Source organism: Buteo buteo, chromosome Z, assembly GCF_964188355.1.
Source record: "Buteo buteo chromosome Z, bButBut1.hap1.1, whole genome shotgun sequence".
Lineage (NCBI taxonomy): Eukaryota > Metazoa > Chordata > Aves > Accipitriformes > Accipitridae > Buteo > Buteo buteo.
The window spans coordinates 82,311,886-82,336,646 of record NC_134204.1 but is presented as its reverse complement, the minus strand read 5'-3'; positions in this window follow the sequence as shown (position 1 = coordinate 82,336,646).

Below are 24,761 nucleotides of genomic sequence, written 5' to 3'. Positions count from 1 at the left end.
CATTTAAATTCATGCAAGTGATAAACAAAACTATTACTTCAGAAAGCAAAAGTAGCATGCTGGGTAGAAAGGATTTCCTGTGGACATTATAGGTAATAAGAAATAACGCAGAAAAAGTGAATATTGCATATGCACTTTCCCCTTTTCCTTAAACTCATATTAGCATACAATTTTTTTTTTCTGTTTGGCTAATGTAAAGAAATATGTCTATGGTATTAATATACTTTACTGCACTTAAATAATGTTTCTGATATTTTTTCCTGTCAAAAAAATTAATAATCTAAAGTATGCATATAAATATATATATAAGTATGCATACAGAATTAAAATGTATTACAAAGACTGGGAAAATAAATGACTATATGTAAGACATGTATGTGAAGAACATTTAGTTTGTTTATTCAGACCAATTGGCTATTGAGTATCAATGGCAAAGTTTCTGTGTTATCTTTAGCAATAGCTGTCAAGCTTGATACCTTTGAAAAAAAGCACTTCTAAACCAAAAATTATTATAAAAGTCAATTTGTCTTCAATTTACCTTTCTTATAATAAAATCAAAATCAGCATAGAATTCCTTTGATTATTTATCTGTTTTCTTCAAAATAAACTTCGTAGATTATTTTGTCTCCTGTAAACTATCCATCCTTGTAAAGCAAACAGAAAATAGAAGGGACATATGGCAAAATGGCAATAGCGATCTGGAGAAGGGATGGATGGATGTTGAAAGAGGCAGTTGCCTAATCTTGTAAGCCTAATTTTTTCCCTCCTTATTTCACTACAGTTGTCTTAGGTTGCCACATTAATGCATACTTACTATTTTTAACTAAATGTCATACCTAAGTAATTGCACCTATGAAGATATGCTCAGCTTGACCAGGAGCCTGCCTCACCAAATTTAATTTTAAAAGCGAATCTCATTGGACATTGGGCAAATTTTTTTGTAACTCAGTGAGATATAACTAACAAAACCAGAACTCTACAAAATTTAAAGCATGTATCAGAATGAAGATTGCTGTTCATTTTACAATGGATGTAATAAAACCCAGTACCAGGTGTATATATAGAGCAGTATGAGAAAGACACTGTCTGCATCTGTACTGTGATTCTGTACAGCAGAGAGAAAGTACAAGGAAACTTCTCATAATCTTTCACTTCCTTAGACTTTAGACTTTCACACTTGCTTCTCAAAATGAGAGAAATTCAGTAAAATTATACACTTACAATGTAATCAATAGATTGCTGGTCAGTGGAGCGCAGGATATGGTAGGTGACCTCTTTTGGGGGCACACACAGGGCCCTCACACATTTCTCTGTGCATGTACAGCTTTCTGCCTCTTCACGTTTCCAAATTACATCTCAAACCTAAGACACTTTCCCAAAGAAAATGCTGTCAAAATGTAGTGTGATGCTGCAAACCAGCCCCTTCAGCAGAGGCTGTTTCATCACAAAATTCCAAACTAGTGCTCATAAACAACCCCATAATTGTTTGCGGCATGTCAATGAGCAAAGGCTTCGATAATTTTATTTTGGCAGCAAACAATAGTGAGGAATTAAGTTCATAAAACTTGACTTAATTGTGGATAAAACCCTGGCATACAATTCTGCTACATTTCAGAAGCCAATTAGAGTGTTTACAGATTAGTCAACATCTATCCATCCAATTCACATCATCAGTATGCAGTCTGCAATGGAAATGCTAAATAGAAATAAACAAATGCCTGTAATTTATAGTTATAGAAAGTTGTCATCTGCTTCCCTTAGCTTGGTGGTCTATCAGAATTTCTTTTCTAAACTATTATACTCAAGAAAGTTTACGTATTGCCTTAGAATATGCCTAGTCAAATATTTCTGTAAACATATCCTTGTAAAGTCTGGAATGCCATTAGATAAACAACAGACCTTCTCACACTTGGCCCATGTGTACAATTCCAACTAGGTCTTTTTTAAATCTTTTTTGAGATTCAGAAGTGATCTGATAAAAACCCTTTTTTCCTGATGAATCACATACAGCAGTCAAAAGGTCATCTAGACCATTCTGTTCATAACAAAAAAGCAACAATTCATTCAGCAAAATTTGAGGTCCAGAATTATAAAATCACTAATAAGAATGAATTTGTCTGGAAAAAACACTTACTCTACCATTAAACTGCAGTATTTGCTGGCACAAGATAAATTCTTATGCATATTATATATAGTTCACAAAAGGATATTTTATAAGTTGATTCAAATAAACTATAATATAAAAATTTTAATTTACTATTATTTTAATTTTAAATTACAAATTTTAAGTAAAATATTTTTTGGTTGTATCGGGTATTAGAACAGCTACCTTAAACAGTGATTAGTTTATATTTTTAAGAGGAATGACATTATTTCATTTCAGGACATAAAGCAATTATTAATGGAAAATTTCTCTAATACTCATATCACGATGTCCGATTTTCAGTCTTGCAGAGAGGACAGTAGTGCATCAGAACATGATTGGTTTCATCTGGGGTATCTTATCATGGTCCTGAGGTGATATCCCATGAAAGCTAAATTATGGCAAAATAAAAACAGCAGAGCTGTTTTGTTCCTGTTTTGGGGAAAAAATTTTTTTTTTTTTTTTTTTTGCCTAAGACAACAATAAAAATAATTGGTTTTAAGTTTCTTGACCTACACTTTAACCTTGAGCAATGTATTAAAACATAAGGAAAAATCACAACCTGCACAGCATAAAGACTTCAGGTTTTGTTTTTATGAAGATAAAAGTTGTTTTGCCATAAGAACATCTTCTAATCAAAGCAGCATGAGGATTCATGAAAAGGTTTAAATTACATTTTCACTTTGTATTGAACTAAAAACCCACACTTGTATACCATATGCTGTGTTTGAGGGAAAGAAAAGAAAAAAGAAAAAAAAAGAAGAAGAAGGAAACTGCATAGAAAAACAAAACATTGGCTGTTTATCAAAGGGGGTTTTTTTGTGGAAAAGAATGAACATTCCATAGATTGACTTCTAAAGAAAAGTAAGAGGGCATGTCCCTTCTTTTTATGAATACTTATTTCCACAGCAGTAGCAGCTACACTCAGAGATGTGACATGGTAGGAGACAACTTCATCTTCTCTGTGCAAAACACCATCGATGCGAGAGAGAGACTTGGGTGTTCTGAGTGCCCCCTCCTCCCACTTTGGCCATGCTTCAGGTCTAGTACCAATAACAGCATGAGTTCTTAACTTTCATATTCACTACTATAGAAAACTGGCACTTCCCCAGGACTGGAAAGAAGGAGACTGCACCAGGATAGCCAGAGCAACACCAGAGGCTGGAGGGTTCATGGGGAAGGTGGGAGTTGAGGTTTGCCTGTCCGACAACAGAAACCCAGCTCTTTTCTCTGCAGGGAGTGATAATCAGTCACCTGTTGCCTTGATCATCTTTCTACAAAAAAACAGGTTATTCAATGGCTCCCGTGGAAAACTGGATCCAGTTTAAAAATAAAGCTCATAAATTAGTTGGAGAACCAAAATGAATTGGGCTTAGTTTCAGACCAGCCTTCCTGCACAGCCCAGGAAATTTATCTTGCCTCATCCATATTTCAGTTCTCTACCATTTCCTAAAATAATGGTGATACTTCCTGGATTTGTGTTCTGAGATCTCCAGGGCAAAGGCACTGGTTCACTCTGAGATTGTGGAGCATCCTACATATGGCAGCTCATTCCTTCTTGGAGACTATTGATGTCACCATAAAGAGAAAAGCAGTAGAGAGCAGAGGATGGTTTTGTGGGACTTAATAAACAGCACTTGCAGGGTGACTGGATTGAACTTCTCTTGGAATATCTGGGAGCCCTGTAGGGACCTTGTAATTTGTTTCTCCTGACTAACTGATGCAAGTGCAGCTTGTTAACTTCACCCTGGATATTAAGAAGATAAGTAGGCTTGCTTCAGCAGAGAGAAACAGTAGAAAGAGGAACAAGAAAAAAACTGCTGGTAGTTTACAAAGTATAATAATTTAAAGGGGTCAATATATGGATTTGTGCACATAAATGAAGCAGTAGCTACCTCTCAAATTGCTCCTTTGAAGGAATAACACAATAGGATGATCACATAAAAACCCACAGGGCATTTGTCTTCTATTTGGCTATAATTTACAATTTAGGAAAAAAGGGTATTAAAATCCAAAACATACTGAAATGGTTCTAGCCTTGAATAATATCAAAAAAGAATATCACAGGAAAACGTCTGAACTGGCAATGATAAAGTAAGATTGATCTAAACATGACAATTTAAAAATAAAAAAAAAAAAAGAAGATGGATAATTCAAGAGTTCAACATATTTTGAAAAGTAACCTTTAAATCAGATCTATCTGTTGTTTGGGGATTTTTTTAGTTGGGTTTGTTAGGGTTTTTTTCCTGTTCTTCCAGCTTTTGAACACATTTTCAGGCTTTTTATGTCAAACAAATAACCAAAACCACAAAATGTCTAAAAGCTTTGAAACATTTATCAGGAGCATAATACAGTGTCCATATCTGCAAGAGAAATGGAGAAAAACTGGAGACAAATTGTTACATGTAGGGGAAAAGGAGACACTGAATAAGCTTATAATAATTGCTGTGGATCTCCCAAAACTGCAGAAACCTTCAGAGCTAGAGTGACCTTGATATACCTGCATGTGTTGTAAATACTAACATGAAGATTTAAAAAAAATCAGGCAACTAAATCATATAACTCTGTTTTTCTATATTAAGGGGAGGGGGAAATTCATTACTGCCTTACAGTAGAATATAAAACATTATGTCATAAAGAAAACTGAATTTGCAAGACAATTTTTAAGTTTATTAGCCATTTAAATTTTTTACCAAAATTATCTCTAAAAATTATTCTGCATCTGCAGATACTTTGTAAATTAATGACTTACCAGGGTTTTTCCTTTTTTAAGGATTTTTTTCCTTCAATGATTAGATTAAAATCTATCCTGTGTCAGACTTCTGTTTTGGCTTCTTGAAATTCTAAAATCAGAATTCATTTCCTGTGAGTTTTCTAATCCTTTCATTTAGAACATTCTACTAAAAATATTCTGTTCAAAAGATGTTAATAAAACCACTCAGTAAAAAAAAATCCCAGAAAGTCTGCAAAGGAGTATTTTCTTGCAGGTGTTCAGGGCAAAAAATATTCTGGTATGTATGTGTTTATATACACTATGATATTTCTGTTATTCCAACATAATTGTGAAACAAAGCAAAATGCAGCCATTTAGAGTTGTTGAACTTCATAGCACCATATCTTTTACTACTTTGTATATTTAGCTTTCTCTAGTTACAGAAGTAACTCAGAAGTACGTTATGTTTTCTGCACCTTTGGATCATGATTAGTAGATCAATTAACTATGGATGAAAGTAGAAATCACAGCCTGCTGTTAAATACCAAAAATGCATTTCATAAGCAGTGTTACACTTGTACAGTCAATATCAAAATAACTGAGATACTGGGTAGTGAAATGTCAATATTGCTCAGATTTGTGTTTTACTGTTGCTTGGATGGCTATGGTACAATGACTATAAGCCTGGATAAATCTCTAGCAGAAACAAAAATGATGCAAAAGCTTTAGGTTTAACTGAAGGGCGAGAAAAAAGAACTGTGTGTAAACTTTTAGAATGGCAAATGAAAAAAATAGATTTCATGTTAATGTGCCACAGTTCATTTTTGGAAGACATCAAAACATTCTGTGCTGTTCTTTACTGGTTGCAATAAGCTGTAAAACATTATTTATAAGACAGTTTTTTATTTATAATTGTCTACAGGACATATATTTCAGGCAAAAGTGTAGGATGACATACTAAAATAATAGCAGGGGGAGGTTTAAGCTACCCTGTTTTAAATGTTGCTCAGTATAGATATTTTATTCATAAATGATGGTACAATCTCCTCATGGCAATTTTCTGATGTAGTAGTTCTGTCAACTCTTAGCAAGAAGAAAGGGTTAGATTCAGTGAAGTGCGTGCGAAAGTGAGTTTATAGCCTTCAGGTAGTGGCAGCGACAGGCTTCTGCTCCTCGGAGGTGTTCCTTTCTCGTTCAGCACTCACAAACATCTTCAGGGAAGGAATCTGACAACACGGTGTTCCTTAAAAACAGATGAAGTTATCATTAAGTCAAAAGACTCTACTAGGCAATTCTAACCCTTCCCCAGAGAGCCTTAGCGTGAGGAAAGATTATTTTGGCTGGTGAGGTGGAATGGTAACCGACATGCTACCTTAAAGACTATAAAAATTACCAGAATCTCTTGTGTTAACCATGTTTTTCACTGCATTCAATGCTCTTCCTGATTATTCACTAGCTGTTCTCAATGCAGGTCCAAAGTCAATTTTTGATTCTTCCACATCTGGATGAATTGAACTGAAAATACATGTTCTAGCTTGTAGTTTGATCATAGAAAAGGAGAATTAAGCTTCTTTATTTTGCTTAATGCATATCTTGATGTCATGTCTGTTCATCACTAGCCAGATCTTCAAGCATGTGTATGAATATATCAGCATATCATTAAGCACAGGTAGAAAGAAGAAATACTTGACAGAGGTCTGCTTTGTCTCTGGAGATAAAGTATGACTTTCAGTTCAGCTTCCATTAAAAATGTTTTCTTTCTCCTGATATTAATTGGTCAGATTGGAATCTACTGAAGAAATCTTAATTTCTAAAACTTTCTCACTTTGTCCTCCCTTCTAAGATTTGTAGTCTGTCCTGTTTTTTTCTACATAGGCAGCTGATCTGTTAGATACAACAGTCCGTTTTATGTGGACTCCATTGGACCACTCACATTTTACTATCTCAAAGCCTAGTTTACCAACCATTCAAATACAATGTGTACAATTATAATTTTAATGTGATATTATATTAATCTAGTTGAAGATTACATTGCATCTGTGGAGAATTATGGCAAAAGAGTCTACCCTTCCATGAGTTAAAATAAGACTCATTTGTTGAATTTACTAAAATTTTATTGGTATAAAAGAGATGTACAATACTTATTAATGGCTCCCTCATTTGAAAAAAAAAAATTGGAAAAACCATAGTATTGATATTATGTTATTTTGGACACTTGGTAAAAATCTCTTCTGATGAGGGATGAGAAGATTATTCAGGCAAAAAAGCTGTAGGCTTTATGCTACTTAAAAACTGCATAGAACAAGATGCTAGTGATGAAGTCCAGGCAATCTGAGGCCTAATCCTCTAAAAAGTTCTTCCCTGTAATCACTTCTTTACTGGGTGTGACTACACACTATTTTTCAGGCCAATATGAGCTAGCAGTACCTTATATTCCAGCTCGCAGGAGCTCAAATGGGTTCTTAAGGTAAACCAATCTTCAGCAGAACCTATATAACCATAGCAAGCATCATAATGAAATGGACTCTACTTGTTATGCCAAAAGCTGACAGCTGGCTCTTTTGGGCAAGGCTTGCTTGCACCTACTCAAAATAGTGAGCTTACATTTGCTTGTTGTCTTTTGTCATGTTTTGTTATGACTCCCATAAGGTTCCTCAGCACATGTCTTCTATAAAGGGCTGCATCATCTAATCAGTGAGAGTCCATGTTGGCTGCAGTCAAGATGGAGAAGTAAAAAACCATGCTAGCTCCTGTTCTCAATGGCTGCAAACTTCTGTTTGTTGAAATTTTATTCATTACAATTCCATCTGATTTTATTTTTTATTATCATTACTATTACTTTTCACAAGTTTCAATGCTTCTGAAAATAAATTTAAGAGAAAAATCACTCTTTCTGTTAATTTGTAAAATTACTTTAGTCATTTTAGTGAAAAATTTCAACATTACCATGCCTGGATTACGTACTGAATCTGGGGAGAGATAATTCACTACCAAAATCCATTCCTACTTGGTTTAGAATAATTCTTTCATTCATTGAAGATGGTAAATACTTAGTAAAGACATACCTTTTTGACAGACAAATTCTCATGTAATCCAAGTATATGGTCAGTGAGTCTAAGCTGAATACTTTCTACTATGGTTTTTCTTTCTGCAGAGTTATGGATGTTAGGGAATTTTACATTTCACATACATACAGTTCCCATATGAACATAGCAGCCACCCGACAGAGTTGATTCAGAAAAAAAACAGGCAGGGATTCTTCAAGGATGTAGCATGAGAGTATGGAAAAACTCAAAGGAGTGAGAATGGAAGGAAACTTCTGAAGCATTTGGCTATTAAAAATCACTAAGCCTGAGGACACAGATGATATTTTATTTATGCTAACGAATTTGAGCATATTTGTGTCTGCTCACAGGAAAAATAGGATCCAGTGTTTGTCAGATTTGATTAGTAGAAATAGTCAAAACCTCAGCATTTTCTTGAAATCCTGTGCCATCATTCTAAGTGCCTGTCGGAATTCCTCTTTAGGTGTACATTAAATACAATCCTACACCATGCCATATTCAAGAATAAGGACTGAACAACAGCAGTTTGGGCTTTTTCAAATTATGACTGTTAGTGCAACTAAAACAGCGTTTTTGCACATTTTCTGCATGTAGTCACTTTTGTTATTTCATCTAACAATTGTTCATATTTCATTACCTCTGCAGAGATGCAAGCTACAATGTACTCGGCACTTTATACTTGTAACGGAGAGGTACAATAATAGCATATTCCTTATCTCATCAAGCTTGCACTCAAAATGTATGGCTACAGACAATGGATTGAAAAACAAATAGGGAGTATGACATGAAGGATAAAATGGCAATGAAGTGATTATGATGAAATAATTGTTGTGGAAGGGCCTGGAACAGAACACCTGAAATGTGTTTATTTTGTTAAAATCACAGACATAATTTCAACACACATCTATTATAATATATTGTGGTTATGAGTACATTCAGTGTTTCATGATATTTTGGCTAACACCAGATAAGAGACAATTAATTTTATTGTGTAATGAAACAATCCAGTAAATAATAGATACATTATAATGGACGAACTGGCATCCAATGCAAAGAAATAGTCTGATAAATCTTCTGCCTGAAGTAAGATAATTTCAGTACTACATTACTTTTGTTTTTTCATGAACTATGGATGTGTGACTGTTTCTTACTGCTGTAAATGGATTTTTTTCATCATAAACCATTTTTCTTTCCAAGTGGTGTAATCAGAAGGAAGAAAAAAGAAATAATATATTGAAAAAAAGGAAAGTAGTGTTGGAGCACATAATTTAAATTCCAAGCTACTATGATATACTGAAAACAGTGATTATGGTGAAGAAAAGAATGAGACAAAGGTTTAAGGCAAAGTTAGGCTGAGGTAAAGTTAAAGTTTATTTTCATAGCTGTTATGAAAATAAATGTTAGAAAACGTGTCCTTCCTGATTTTAGGAGCTGTTTTCATGTTTCAGCTGAGCATTGTCTTTGTATGTAATAACATGAAGTTACAGCTCCACAATAAGACTTGTGGCTTCATACCCTGATGTGTTTGTTTCAAATGATGCCCTAAGAGTGCAGCCTTGGATGTATTAAAAAGCAAAACAAACAAACAAACAAACCCACACACAACCAACCAACCAAAAAAACCTCAAGAAACAAACAGAACAAAAACATCAGAAAGGAATGCTTGCTCTAGCCAGAAATTCAAGAAACAGATAGGATGGTATTTGCAAAAATTCAAAGCAATCTCACATGACACAAACTAATAGAAGGATGACTGTGTGCTGTTTGTGTTTGTTCATTGCTCACCTGCAGAAAATGATTTTTCATCCAAAAGCATTTAGTGAAATCTGTATTATTGGCTTTGGGAAAAGTACAATGACAGTGTCCTACCTGAAAAGTCATGCTAACTACAATGTTTTCTTTCTCCACCCTTAAACTGAATTGTTCAGTAGGCCAGGTTTAGCAGAGATAGTTAGCTTATATGTTGGTGCAATGAACAAGCCCTTAAAAAAATAGGAAGTATGGCTTAGAACCTGCAGGCTCAAGTAAGGGGATTCAGATGCTGACCTTCCCATCAAGCTGCAATTTCTTCTTTCTCATAAGTTTTAAAAGAAACTACAAATACTTCTTCATTCTTTGCATACTCACAAATGATGGAATCACCACTTCAAATCCTGTAGCAGAAAGAGATTTCTAGTGCTTAATGTCTTCTGCTTAAGGAGAGCTGGGAAATGTCCTGTTTAAGTGATGTACTTAAGGCTTTGTGTATGTGAGTTGGTGAGAGTTATCTGAGGATACAACCCCAAACACTATGGGTTTTTTAAAAAATCTGGTTATATACTCCTATTAAAAACTTCATTATTTCTGATGGAGAGACTGTTATTATTATTAATTTGTATTTAATGCAGTTCTTTCTTACCTTATCATGTTCACCTGTTGCTGGTATATGCAGCCATCCACACTGAAGTATATTCACAAATGAGGGATTCTGACAATGGCTTCTTTGCAGTAGAGGTTTAAATAAGTTTTTTAGTAACTGAGTAAATGTAACTGAGTGCTAAATTTTAAGGAAAATTTTCCGCAGCTAGTAGGATTATTTAAAACCCAAAATCTACAAAGCATTGATTATAAAACTGATACAAATAGGAGTGCTGCTGTGCTTAAGTTAAGCATGTGTGTAAGCACTTTGACAGATTGGGTTCTAATCAAGAAAACAGTGAAAAGCACCATCTGTTCAGTGACATTTCACAAGACAGTGAAAAAATTCTGAAGTCTAATCTTCTGTGCAGATGAAGAAGAGATCTGTCCAGAGCAACAAGCTATTATAAAATTAATTTACCAACAGAAACAACCAACTCCTCCACAGTCTCAGTCTCTTCAGCTTCCTCACATTAATTTTGTAGATTATAAGAAAAGTAAGTTATAATGCATCTCTGCTGCAGGCACAAAGCTCAGTCAGGATGAGAAAGAAATGCAATTTTGTTTTTCACATTCTGTGGCAACAGTGGTGAAGGAAATCAAATATCTCATTTTATGACTAATTTACGAGAGCCAGTTCCAATCATTATTACTTTGTCTATAGTGAGAATGACATCACTGGAAGTTGCTGCTTTTTCTGATTAGTCAGCTTTGTTTCTGAGAAACATCCATCCCACATGCAATCAGGTCTTGTTAGGGGTGAAATTTACCTCACAAATTAAATGATTAAGAGTTGAAAAAACCTAGGTATACATCCATATGTTGCCAGATATTTTTGTGGAGCAAAATTAAATAAACAAAACTACCAGATTGGATTAATGAATTATATTAAAAACACCAATGCTTGAAACTGAAAAATGAACATAAGATCTGCTCTCACTCTCATCATGCACTAAAGAAGAAAGACAGCAAACAATAAATATCATTTGGTAGTCAGATGAAAAATATGCCAAGTCAATAAAGATTGATCGACATGCTTAGGTTCAAAGTCTTTCTTTATTGGTTAGCCTCTGGCCCAAACACTTCATGTTTTTGCAAAAGTGAAAAGTTTCAGCAGCCACAGAAGCAGAAACATACCAGCTGGAACTTGGCAGACAGTTAATTCCTGTGACTCACTGTGTCTGGCACCAGGTGTCAAATGCAGAGTGGAAAAAAAAGGGAAGGGTGTTTTTTCTGGCATTTCTAACCAACCGGGCTCACTCATAAGCCTTGTGTCATTCAGGATGTCAGCATAATATATCACTAATATAATGAAATATGCACTGAAGTGTACAGATCTTTATGACATATTATTCCTTACCTTAATGCACTGAATACCATGCTATCAGCTAGGGTAATTTTTCTGTTTCTACATATGCTTGGTCATCAAAGAGGTAGCTGTATTTAACAGATCAGCTGGCATAATTGAGATCCAGAGTTAATGACATTAATAAGATGAATGGGAGAATTCACACCTTGCAGTGACTGCTTCTGACTGCTTGCTCAGGCAAATACCAATGAGCCCTTTTCTTCTCCCATACATAACACAAAAGTTGACTTCATGACTATGAATTCAGTAGCTATGAGCTGGGATACTCTTGCTGAAATCAGTAATGATAGGATTTACAACACTGAGTGATTTGTTCTTAGTTTTAAATGAAGGATTAGATTTTGGAATACAGGATATCATGTGTCATGAAAGCAAGACTCAATCTTCTGTCCCTCCCCAAAATATAAGGTATCTTTGCTGAACCCCCGCTGCAGATCCGCTCAAAGCATTAATACTGCATTTACATCATTATGTTTATCCACCTAATGAGCAATATTAATCTGGAGATTGAACAGCTGATAGGAAAATAATCCACATAGCATCTTCATTTGCTAGCATATCAGTGATCCTTGACAAATCATATAGCAGTAGCTAGCTCATCCAAAACTAGGCAGAAAGAAGGAAAATGATGATGGATAAAATGTCTTTGCAAGATGAGGTACCTCAACTGCAATTATTACAGCAGATCTTTAGCAGTTATAAGCTAGTAAAATGCCTAAGTTCAGTGGAGCTCTATCCCTATTGACTCTTATTACAGTTTTGTTACACTTGACTGGTGGAACAAAGTGTCAGGATTAGACCACTGAAGGCTAATTATTTTGCAGCAGCACTGATTTAATGGTTCCCAGATTCCCACATTTTTCACCCTCTCCTGCTGAGACTGGATTTCAGGAGTTTGGAGTGGGAGCGTTCACAGCAGCTTCCCACACCCAGAAGGGTTTTGGCTGGTGTAGCAGTCCTCAGAAGGCAATTTATACAGCTGCAAATGTGATACTGTCTTAAACTGTGCGGAGGGCCTGGCTCAGCACAAGATGGACTCTTTAATTGAACTGTGTACTCCTGAACAACAACCTCATGTCCCTGTCTTGCCCACTTCAGCTAAAGAGGTCAAATAGTTTATTCATCATTGCTTAGAGAACTGCCATTAGACTTGCTAACAAGCTAAGTGTCAAGGATATTTGAATAGAGTCTCCAACTCATCAGATATCTGTCAGTAATAAATGTGTGACTAAGTCAAATCAAAATGAAAATAAAAAGTTTTTTAGAATATCAACTATTTGCTAACTTGACCAGCATCATTATATCTCATCAGCTGTAGCCCTCAGCTGGTTGAAAAATGTTGCAAAGAATATGTAGCCCAAAGAAAGAGGTTTAAAAACATATTAATAATATTTTTGCCCCATCTGGGTATCTCTAAACCAATAAAGAAGGGAAGAACTTTGGATACCACCCTTTGATACTTCAGGTTTTCTAAATCACAAATATAATATAAAGTCTTCTAAGATTTTAGCAGATATTGTACACTCTTATATTTAGAATTTGAAAAGATTAATCTCACTGTCTTCATTTTGTAAAGTTACTGTGTTTTCCCTGTATTAATTTACACCTCTGACCCAAACATCTCAAATACATGATCCTGGAATAACCTCACAGTCTATATTATAATGTCAGAATATCTTTTTTGTGATTATTACTGGCTATAGCAGTGGCTATTTAGTGACAATTTTATCCTCCCCATAACAAAATTAAACTTGCTCATATGCATATGTTTTTGCTATACTTTCCAAAAAGTAACAATATTCTTAGTGACATAAACTTAGTGACTTTATGCACCACATTAACATCTTCTTCTTATGTAATAATTGAATGTCAATAAATAGTTGGAAACTATTATCTATAAGAATTCAGTGTTCTAAAGTTTTATGGATAAATTAAAGCTTTCATATGTGCCAGTGGGAATGAAATATCTTTATCTTTTATGAAGGCCTAGGTAGAAAACCAAAGTCATGAAGCATTAGTAACTTTCAAATCAAGTTAGTGCTAAAACTGACATATGTAATAATGTGTTATATCATCAGTAAAATATGAAAAAATGCAGGGTTTTTACTACTTTCATTCCCATACAAAAGGATACAAATCAATCATGTTAGTGACATACATTAAATCACACTACTTATCAACACGTCTCTATATATTGCTAAAGATAAGACACTTTTTTCCATTCATTCTGATAGGTAGGATGCAAAAAACTTTGCTGTATACAAAAAGTGCAAGAACAGTCCTTCATTCAGGATAGAGCCTCTATGAGTTGTGAATATATCTCCCTCAAAAGGATGAAGAACAGATGGGAATGCCACCACATGATACTTTGCACTAAGTTATGGAAGGGGTCAGTCACACATGACACCCTACATAAATGGATATACAGATTCTTTCCTTTCCCTGCAGCTGCCATTAGAAGGAATCAGAAGGGACCATTGCAGGCTACAGTCTTTTAGCAATATGCTGTATTGTTCTTCTTCCCCTCAAAATCCTTACCAATAGCTTTGCCCTGTTTAGCGAGATGCCAAAGGTACCTCAAGGTAGGGAGGAGTGCATATGCACTTCCCAAACACCATGGACTGGGCATTAATGGATGACAAGAGTGTTGGAGTTGACAGAGTAATTTTTAATATTCTGGAAATATGTGAAGTACAGCTTGCTTTATAGTCATACTTTTTAGTCCATCTTGGGCTGCTTATGAAAATATTCACAAATCCTTCAGGCCTTATGAATTATGTCATAAATTATTATCTGTCCAACAGCTTACACTAAAAGTACAATTTTCATTATTTACCATTCATCTCCAGATTAAAATGTTATAATCATTTAGTCCTGAGATACAAACAGTGTCACTTGAGGTAGCAAATCTGCAGTTAACAGTTTCAGACAGCATATATTTGAAGGGAGCAATTTAAGGACAACCCATAAGACTGAAATGCAATGTATACTTCATAGTGCTCAATACATGTCGATTAAATACATCTGAAGTAGTCTATGAATTACTTTTCATATCTAATAGGATTATCAAGATTGTTATTTTAAGGTCACGAATGATATTATGCATAGTTCATACTAATATCTTAAAGAGTAAGCTGGATGCCCTAAGTAGATAAGCTGGTTTGTGGAGAGAAACAGTTTCTTTCCACTGCCACCAAGTGCATCAGTTCCCAAAACAGCACAAAGACTCGTCCTGAGAAATACCGCTGGGAATGAGAAATGGGATGGGACTGGGCACAGGTGTGTGTTTGAACTGCAGCCAGGGGTAGGGGACGAGCAATTTTGGGATTGGTCCAAGCATGAAGCAGGTACAACAAAAGCAAGGGATATCTATGTCCACCAGAAGTGGTGACATTGGCTGTCAGTCCCACCAAACAATTTCTGAGCTGGTGGCAGTGTCATCCTGGGAGAGAAGCACCTTCCTGCTGGTGGGAATAGGGGACAGGGGGAAATTGCTTGCAGAGAAACAACCCCCCACCTTCAGTCCTGGGAGGAGCATCGGGTAGAGCATACCTTGTCCACACTGAGCACCAGGAAAAGCCCACCTTGTGCATATCCTCTGAAACCATTATTAATAATTCAGCTATTGAGGAGGTTGATCAGAGACCTTAATTTTATGAAGTAACACCATTACAATTTTTTAGAATTTATTTATTTATTTTATCTCTTCAGAGAAGAAATTGCTTTGATGTACTTATCAAATGGAAACGGCTGCCAGGAATTCAGGATTTATGTCTGGCTACTACATTAATGTTGTGACATGAAAATTACTTACAAACCCAAAATTCAAGTACCCCATTTATTTTGGGCTTTTTTTAGATTTTCAGTTTGTAAATGTAGGCAATAGATATCCCACAGTCTAAATAATAAAACTTTGCTTTTTCAAAGTTTATAATACCCTTTTTTTTCCCTGAAGTTCAGTTTGAATTGTAGGTGGGAAAAAAAAAATCTCTTTACACAGAAAACTCTGATTAACATATAGAGATATTTGGATTTCATTTCAATCATTTTATATTTGAATGATCATAATGAGTCTGGCTGAGATGGAGTTAACTTTCCCCATAGCAGCCCTTGTAGTGCTGTGCTTTGTATTGGTAGTTAGAAAGGCATTTATAATACACCACTGTTTTGGCTACTGCTGAGCAGTGCTGACACAGCATCAAGGCTGTCTCTCCAACATTTCCCCCCCTAACCAGTAGGCTGGTGGTGGGCAAGATCTTGGGAGGTGACATAACAGGACAGCTGACCCAAACTAACCAAGGGGATATTTCATACTATATGACATCTGCTCAGCAATAAAAGCTAAGAGAAAGGAGGTGGAGGGAGGGCATTAGTTACTACAACATTTGTGTTCCAGAGAAACTACTAAGCGTACTGAAGCCCTACTTCCTGGGAAGTGGCTGGACATCACCTGCTGATGGAAATAAATAAATTCTATTTTCATTGCTTCCGTTCGTGACCTTTGTTTTTGCTTTATTAAACTGCCTTTATCTTGACCCACAACTTTTTTTTTTCCATCTTATTATCTCCACCGCTGACCTGCTGAGGAGGGGAGCGGCTTGTTGGACACCTAGCGTCCAGCCAAGGTCAACCCACCACAATAATCATTCATAGAATCACAGAATACCAGGCTGGAAGGGATCTCAAGGATCATCTGGTCCAACCTTTCTTGCTATAGAGAAGATGGCCCAGCACCCTGTACAGCTGAATGTTAAAAGTGTCCAATGTTGGGGAATCCACCACTTCCCTGCAAAGATTGTTCCAATGGCTGATTGTCTTCATTGTGAAAAATTTTCCTCTTGTGTCCAATCAGAATCTCCCCAGAAGTAACTTGTACCCATTACCCCTCATCTTTTCCATGTGTCACCTTGTAAAAAGGGAGTCTCCATCTTCTTTGTAGCCACCCTTTAAATATTGGAACGTGACAATAAGGTCTCCCCTAAGCCTTCTTTTCTCAAGGCTGAACAAACCCAGTTCTCTCAGCCTTTCGTCATACGGCAGGCTTCCCAGTCCTTTGCTCATCTTTGTGGCCCTTCTCTGGACCCTCTCCAGCCTGTCCCCATCCTTCTTGCATAGCAGGGACCAAAAGGAACACAGTATTGCAGGTGTGGCCTGACAAGCGCTGAGTAGAGGGGGATAATGACTTCCTTCTCTCTGCTGGTGATGTCGTTGTCGATGCAACCCAGCATCCTGTTGGCTTGCTTTGCCGCAGCAGCACACTGTTCGCTCCTACCGGGCTTGTTGTCCACCAGGACCCCCAGGTCCCTTTCCACAGAGCTGCTCTCCAGCCAGGTAGATCCCAGCCTGTGCTGCACTCCTGCATTATGCTTTCCCAGGTGCAAGACCTAACGCTTGTCCTTCTTGAACTTCCCCAGGTTCTTGTTAGCCCGCTTTTCCAGCCTATCCAGCTCTTCCTGCAGGGTGGCTCTCCCTTCCCAAGTGTCCACTGCCCGGCTCAGTTTGGTATCAGCAGCAAACTTCATCAGGGTACACTTGACCCCATCATCCAGATCACTTATGAAGATATTAAACAGCATTGGGCCCAGTATCAATCCCTGGGGGACCCCACTTGTGACAGGTCGCCAGTTTGAAAAGGAGCTACTTACCACCCCCTCTGGGGGTGGCCTGGGGGATTCCCCACCCACCGCACAGACCACTCGTCCACACCGTAACGCATCAGTTTCTCCAGGAGGAGGCTGCGGGAAGCCATTCCAAAAGCCTTGGAGAAATCCCGGTAGACGATGTCTACTGCTCGCCCCACATCAACCGAGCAGGTTACTTTGTCGTCGAAGGAGGCCAGGTTTGTCAAGCACAAGTTGCCCTTGGTGAATCCGTGCTGGCTTTTCCCAATCAATTGTTTCTTTTGACTTGTGATAGCCCCCAGGAACATCTGTTCCATAACTTTCCCAGGGACTGAAGACTGATGGGCCTATAATTTCCTGGATCCTCCTTTAAGCTCTTCTTGTAGATGGGGGTGATGTTAGCCTTCTTCCAGTCTTCTGGGATGTCTCCCGATCTCCACGACTTCTCAAAGATTAGGGAGAGTGGCCTCTCAACGACGTCAGCCAGCTCTCTCGACACCCTCAGGTGGGTCACGTCAGGGCCCACTGATTTATAGGGCTCAGGCTCCTGTAAGTGTTCACATACCAAGTCTTCCTTCACTGGCAGTGGGTCTGCGTTCGTATCAACCTGGATTTTTGCTCCCAAGGCCTCGGCCCAACAGCGCTGGTAAAGACAGAGGTAAAGAAAGTGCTGAGAACCTCTGCCTTCTCAGCATTGTTGGAGACTAAATCACCTCTCCTGTTCAACAGCAGGCCAATATTTTCCTTCTGTTTCTGCTTATTGTTTACGTACCTGAAGAACCCTTTCTTGTAGTTTTTGACATCTGGCCAATTTCAATGCGAGTTGGGCTTTTGATTTTCTAACTGCATCTCTGCACACGCTGGCAATGCCCTTGTAGTTCTCAGTGGGTACTTGTCTGCTTGTCCATCTCTGGCATGCTTCTCTTTTGGTCTTGAGCAGACTCAGAAGCTGGCAGTTAAGCCAAGGGGGTCTCTTGCTTCACCTGCTTCCCTTTTCTTTAAAGGGGGTGAACTGGTTTTGTGCTTCCAGGACAAAGAACGCTTCAGCGCTCTTGAAAAGCTCCCAGCACTCACTATCTCCTTTATCCTCCATGGAAGCTTCCCACGGAACTCCTCCCAACTGAGCTCTGAGTGAGCTGAAGTTTGCTCTTCTGAAATCTAAAGCCTTTGCCTTAGTACTAACCTTCAACATCCTCAGCAGGATCCCAAACTCCACAATATTGTGATCACTGCAGCCAAGGCTCTCACTGACCGAGATGTGACACAGCAGGTTTTCTTGGTTTGTGAGCAGCAAGTCCAGCAGTGCCTCATTGCTGGTTGGCACATCTAACGTTTGTATGAGGAAGCAGTCCTCTACACATTCCAGGAACTTGACGGATGACATGTGAGCTGCTGTATTGTCCTTCCAACACATGTCTGGGTAGTTGAAGTCACCCATAAGAACCAGGTTCTGTTGACCCAAAGCTTGCTTAAGTGACCCAAATATTGCTTCATTGGCCTTATTGTCTTGGTTTGGAGGTTGGTAGCAGAGGCCTACTGTAAGGTCCCCCTGGGAGACAACCCCTCTGATCTTGACCCAGAGACATTCGATAGGGCTTCCACAATCACCATACTTGACTTCTACGCGTGCAAGGCTCTCTTTGACATAGAGCCCAACTCCTCCTCCTCCTCCTCTTCCCTGCTTGTCTTTACAAAACATCCTATAGCCATCCATCGCAATCCTCCAGTCATGTGAGTTGTCCCACTGTGTTTCAGTTATTCCTGTGACATCATAACTTCCTGACTGGGCACAGAGCTCCAGTTCCTCCTGTTTCTTCCCCGGGCTGTGTGCAATAGTATACATACACTTGAGGAGGTTGGTCTTCTGGTTCTCATCTTGGGAGGCAGCTAAGGAACACTTGTCACTGCTCTGGCTGGCCTGGCTTATCCCCCAGTTGGTTGCAATGGCATGAGGGTTGCCACTTTGGACTCTGCCCCCGTGTCCTTCGGTTTAAGGCCCACCTCACCAAGCTGGCCAGCCTGCTACCAAAGGCTCCTTTGCCTCTTCAAGACTGGTGGATCCCATCCCTCGCTAACAGGCTGTAGTCATCGAAGGATGTCCTGTGGTCATAAAAGCCAAAACCCTCACGATGGCACCAGCCACAAAGCTACAGGTTGATTTGCATTGTACATCTGTTTCTGGCTGCGCCCTTCCCTCTAACTGGTGCCACGGAAGACAAGGTAACTTGGGCACCAATACTTTTCACTCGCACCCCCAGGGCTTTGTGGTCGTCCTCGGTTCTGCCCAGGTTCTGGCCCGCGGTGTCATTGACGCCCACGTGAAGGAGCAGCCGTGGATAGCAGTCTGTGCTCTTGACAAGTTGTGGCGCTCTGTCAGCAACATCTCGGACCTGAGCTCTGGGAAGGCCACACACCTCTCGTGACTCCCTGTCAGGCCGGCAGACGGGCACTTCAGTGCCCCTTAACAGAGAGTCACCCGCTACGAGCAGTCAGTGCTTCTTTTTGCGGTATCCGCTGTGTGCTGCTGGTGCAGTTTCTCCTTGCAGACCTTGCTCGTGGGTGTCTACAGCTGTTAAAGCTTCATGTCTGCTTTTGGTTGTACTGCTGGAGGGTGGGGACTGAAGCAGAGTCCTGCTTTTGTGGGTCACTAGGGTCCACAGTACCTCATCCTCTGTGGTGTCCACCACAGGAGAATGGTTCTGAAACCAGTTATCTATCTCTGTCTCGGTCCCTCTAATACAGTGCAGCCTTTTAACTGTTTCCTGCAAATGGGCCACCTGGTGCAACAGATCATCAACTTTTGCAAGTCTTTTGCAGGTACTTACCTTTTCTCCAGGAGAAGGGTCAGGGCACTGGTTGCAACCTACCATCTGTACTGACGTCTCCTTCCCTACCAGTTCCATCTGGGTGGAAGCATCAGATTTCTTAGGGGCTTTCTTGGTAGAAACACTGGTTTTAACTCTGAGGTGAGTGCCCACCATCCTGGCAGAGACCTAGACCACTTCCGTGGACTGTCAGCCTGCTTGCAGGCCGCATGGCCCTTCTCACACAAACTGCAGCACGAACCATGCCACCTTCTCGATGCCTGTTTGCAGGCCCTGGACGCAGCGCTCCTGGTCGCCAGCGCTCCCCAGGGCTCTTCAGCTCTCCTGTGGTTGCTCCTGACACCATCCAAGCTACATCAGCCCCTTCTTGCGAGAGCTACCAGCTGTTGTTGGGGCTCTCTGCTCTTCCTCGGGTTTCCCTGACTCTGGGAACCCCCCTGTACACCTCCATCTAGCGCCCAGCCACAGGACTTAACATTGCCAAAGCTGGGTGCCTTGTCAACTGAGATAATGTCATGCTTAAGTCATGTTGCTTCCAAAATTAAGATAACAATGTCTGTAACTAATGGCAAAAATTCCTTCTTTTTTTTTTTTCCCTCTTTAAAAACATAATTTACATTTATAACTTATCGGTGTATTATTTACTTCCTTAACCCATTACAGAAACTGAATTCCACATTACATAAATTCTTACGTTCTTAAAAATATATTCACTACCTCTACAAATTGTGTAGTTCATCAGTTTAATCAAAGTTATCTATGCCCAGTTCACATCCATAGCTCAGAATTTAAGCGAATGGAGCCGTTTCCAATATTTGGTAAGGAAAGTTTAGAGATAGCAAACTCTCTGGTTTCTCTAAACAGGGAAAATACAGTGCTGGTTTAGGACCATTATAGCATCAGAAGCAAGTAGCCATCATGAGGTTAAATATCCTCACAGGGAATCTGAAAAGGGTTTGCATAAGAATATGTTCTCAGAAAATATGGTGTAAAGGATGCTGATACTGATATTTAGATATATAATATAACATAAAGGAAGAGGTTATAATTCCTGCTTCTCGTATATGCCTCTTTTGACCTTTGTTCCTTAGCTGAAGTACAGTCTTGAATGCTATTGCTCACGGCTTAGGTCTGAATGACTGATTATAAAGCAACAGAAGTGTGTTATCATGCGGAATAAGTTCTCCAGAATATGAGAAAACTAATATTTTCCTTTCTGTTTTTCATAAATCTCATAAAAGTCTCACAAGGAGCCTCAAGAACACAGGGTTATATGCACAAGCTTTAAGTATCTGTGAATATGCTTAAGTTTTCTAACTGTGGTAAGCATTGACTATGAAACAATTTTAACATAAAGTAAATATTAACAAATAATAAATAGAATTATTATTGCAAATTAAGTACTTTATTAGGGAGATAGTTTAGCAAAAGGTATTCCAAAGCTGTTAATACTCAAACATGTCTCCAAAAGTCAATGTTTTTTAATTAACCCTATATACTAACCTAATGAATCTATGTTAATAGTATAAAGAAGACTTGTAATAAAAAAAAGTGCTTTCATACACGTATATACTTATAGATGGGTATGTATTGTATATGGGTATTTATATGTATGTGCAGGTATAAAATGAAATGCAAAACCAGAGAAGCTTTCTGAAACATAAAAAGTTCAATACTGTATTTCTTGTAAATATTCACCATTGCTAAGAACTGCTCTGCTACCTTCTCCTCCTCTTTTCTGAAAGAGATATTAAATGAGTGATACTATTCTTCATGGAATCTAGACAAGCTCTTTCAAAATTTCCACTTGAACTTTTGCATGAGTCTCCAGACATCTTAGTGAGATAAGGACTGAATTCTAGAATTTTTTTTTAAAAACACCCCTGTCCCTTTTATCATCTGCCTAAGTTTTCATCTTAAGAATAACAACTTTTTCTGATGATTGAGTAAGTTAAGATAAAGAATTAATTTCCACATTTATATAGAGAGAGACACATATACAAAATCTGTCTTAAAATGTTCTTAAACATTAAAGAAATAAAATCTGTAGCTTAGCGTAGTTTCCTACAGATCTGGAATCTTTATTTTCCTATGGGTCTTTTCAAACAGGTAATTGCACAGGTCCCATAGAATGGACTAGTAAAAATACATTACCTTCATAATGTAGTATAATTTATTTGAAAAAGCTTGAGCCAGTACATGTTTAGCTTGTTACTGGGTGTAATGACCTCAGATTTCTGTAGTTATATTACTTAAATAATGACCTTATCTTGTTATTTTTACAGCTCAGTGCTAAAAGCTAGAATTATTAGTTAATTTTACATTTGCTCAGATATAAGAACTTTCCAGAGAAAATTTTGTTAAGAGTAACTAAGGAAATTTCAAATAATAAAGTGCCTTTTCAAAATAATACCCAGATTGCCTAAGCAATTCTAACTTGTCATTTCTGTAAGTTAAGGCATGGTTAAATGGGTCACAGCTCTTTTTACCAAATGAAGTAAAAATCATTTAGAAGCTGCATGGGATGTTAGTAGCTTACAGCCTTCTAAGCAGAAAGCTTACAGCCTTTCTGCTAGCAAAAGAATGGAGAGTAAGGCAATTTAATATTATATATAATATATATATACAAAATTCATTTCCCAGGAGAAGGTGGGTCTGCCAGGTGCCAGTCACCACTTCTCTATCTTGAACCAGGATACCAGGACTGGAAAAACCTGCATGCCTGTCCTTGTCCCTTGAACTAGTTAGTTCTTTGAAAAAGTCCTTCCTACTACAGAAATAGTTTACAAATGTAAGCTCAAAGAACTTGATACATAAGACAACTTTAAAAATGCCTCTGACTGCAGGGTAGTATAGCACTATCTTAGCTACTTTTAAACTAACTGACTTACGGTCTAGTAGTAGTAGCTACGGTGCAACAGATCTTACTTTCATGCTACAATAATTATTCCTAATAAGAATTAGATGCATGTGTTTTCACACATCAGGAAAATATTATCCCAATATTTTCAGTTTTCACATATGTTTTTGTAGGTAAAAATAAATACCATTACATTAATTTATGCATACAGTCTAATTTCCCTTGCTGCCTTTCTTGCTGAATATTTTTTTCCCCAAAAACTACTAGAACTAGTTTCAGGAAACCATATTTCACTGCTATAAAATAAAAAGTTCAGTGGAAAGAAATTAAACTGCCGATCAGCATACCTGTAAATAAGAATGGGTATGAAATACAAAAGACTTGCAAATTATAGTAAATTATATGGCAGGAAATATAGTCTTGATCCTCACAGCTCTGGAATAACAACTACCTCTGTCCTTCCAGTAGTATCTCAGTATCATTGTTCTCTCTAATCTCTATTTCACAAGGTATAAAGTTTTCATTCTGTTTCTTTTAGTATATGACAAGTGACAAGGCGAATGCCAATCTACCAGAAATTCAGTCCACAGAGAGTTTTTCTAGATATCTGGCAATATCTGACAGATTAAGAATTGAGTAGGACAATGTAAGGTGTCACAAATTAATATATAGCCACATGTAAAATTACACAGGAAATATATACAGAGGTGCATTTTCAAATGATATAATTAGAAATTACTGTGATTACCTATCAGAAAGGATATCTACATATGTGTACGTGGGTGTGTGTTTTGTTTGTCTGTAGGGATTTGAAAGCATTGTTTCACAAAATGCTTGAATGTTGCAACTGCTTTCATGTATTGATTCTGTCACTTTTACCCATACCCAAGAGTTTCTCACTCCACCACTTGGCCTCAGTATGGCTGAACTCGGAACCTTCAGACACTTGTCAACTGTAGATGCATACCTTAGCCTCCCCAAATTTCATGGTGGGATCTGGGTCTTCACCTGCTCAAAACTGGAAACATCTGCAGAAGCAAGAAGTTCACTGGGGCATGTCCACTGCTCTGGATAACATGGACACTAGAAGGTATTTTATTTGGCATTTTTTAAATATGTAATTTTACAGGATATTTGCAAAAACTTATGGCACAGTGAAGCTGCATGAAGCTAAAAGCAAGTCAGTAGAAAAAAGGAACAGCATGTAACAGGTTCAAACTGAATCCAATTCATGCTTAAGTTGTTAACTTCTATGAAAATGGCTTTTACTGTTAATGTTGACAATGTAACAATGAGAAAGCTGAAAATCCACTTTCTATGCTGGGGAGGGAACAGAAGTAAAATAACTGTAATGTCAACAAAAAAATCTCTATGGAGTTACTAGCTTTTTAGAAATACATGTGCTAAATAGTATGAAAGGACTATCTCTGCAAGTATATCTCCATAAACTCTTAAGGTGTATGGATATAGGCTTAAACCTACAGGTTTACATAGCACCATAGATGACCCAGATGGCAACTGAAAATTGAAGAGCTAACATGGACTACAATGAGCATGGAAAAGTTTTTTTGTACAAGTTCTTGTTGACAGACAACTGAGCTGAAGAGTATAGAAATGGAAGTATCTTGAATCTTGTTATTAAAGGACTACAGGGACTAGAAAAGCCCCACACTAGAGAAAAGTTCAACAGAAATGTGTATATAAAATAATCAAAGAAATGCTCACACCCAGAAAAAATTGTGAAATGTTTCACATATTTTGAGATACC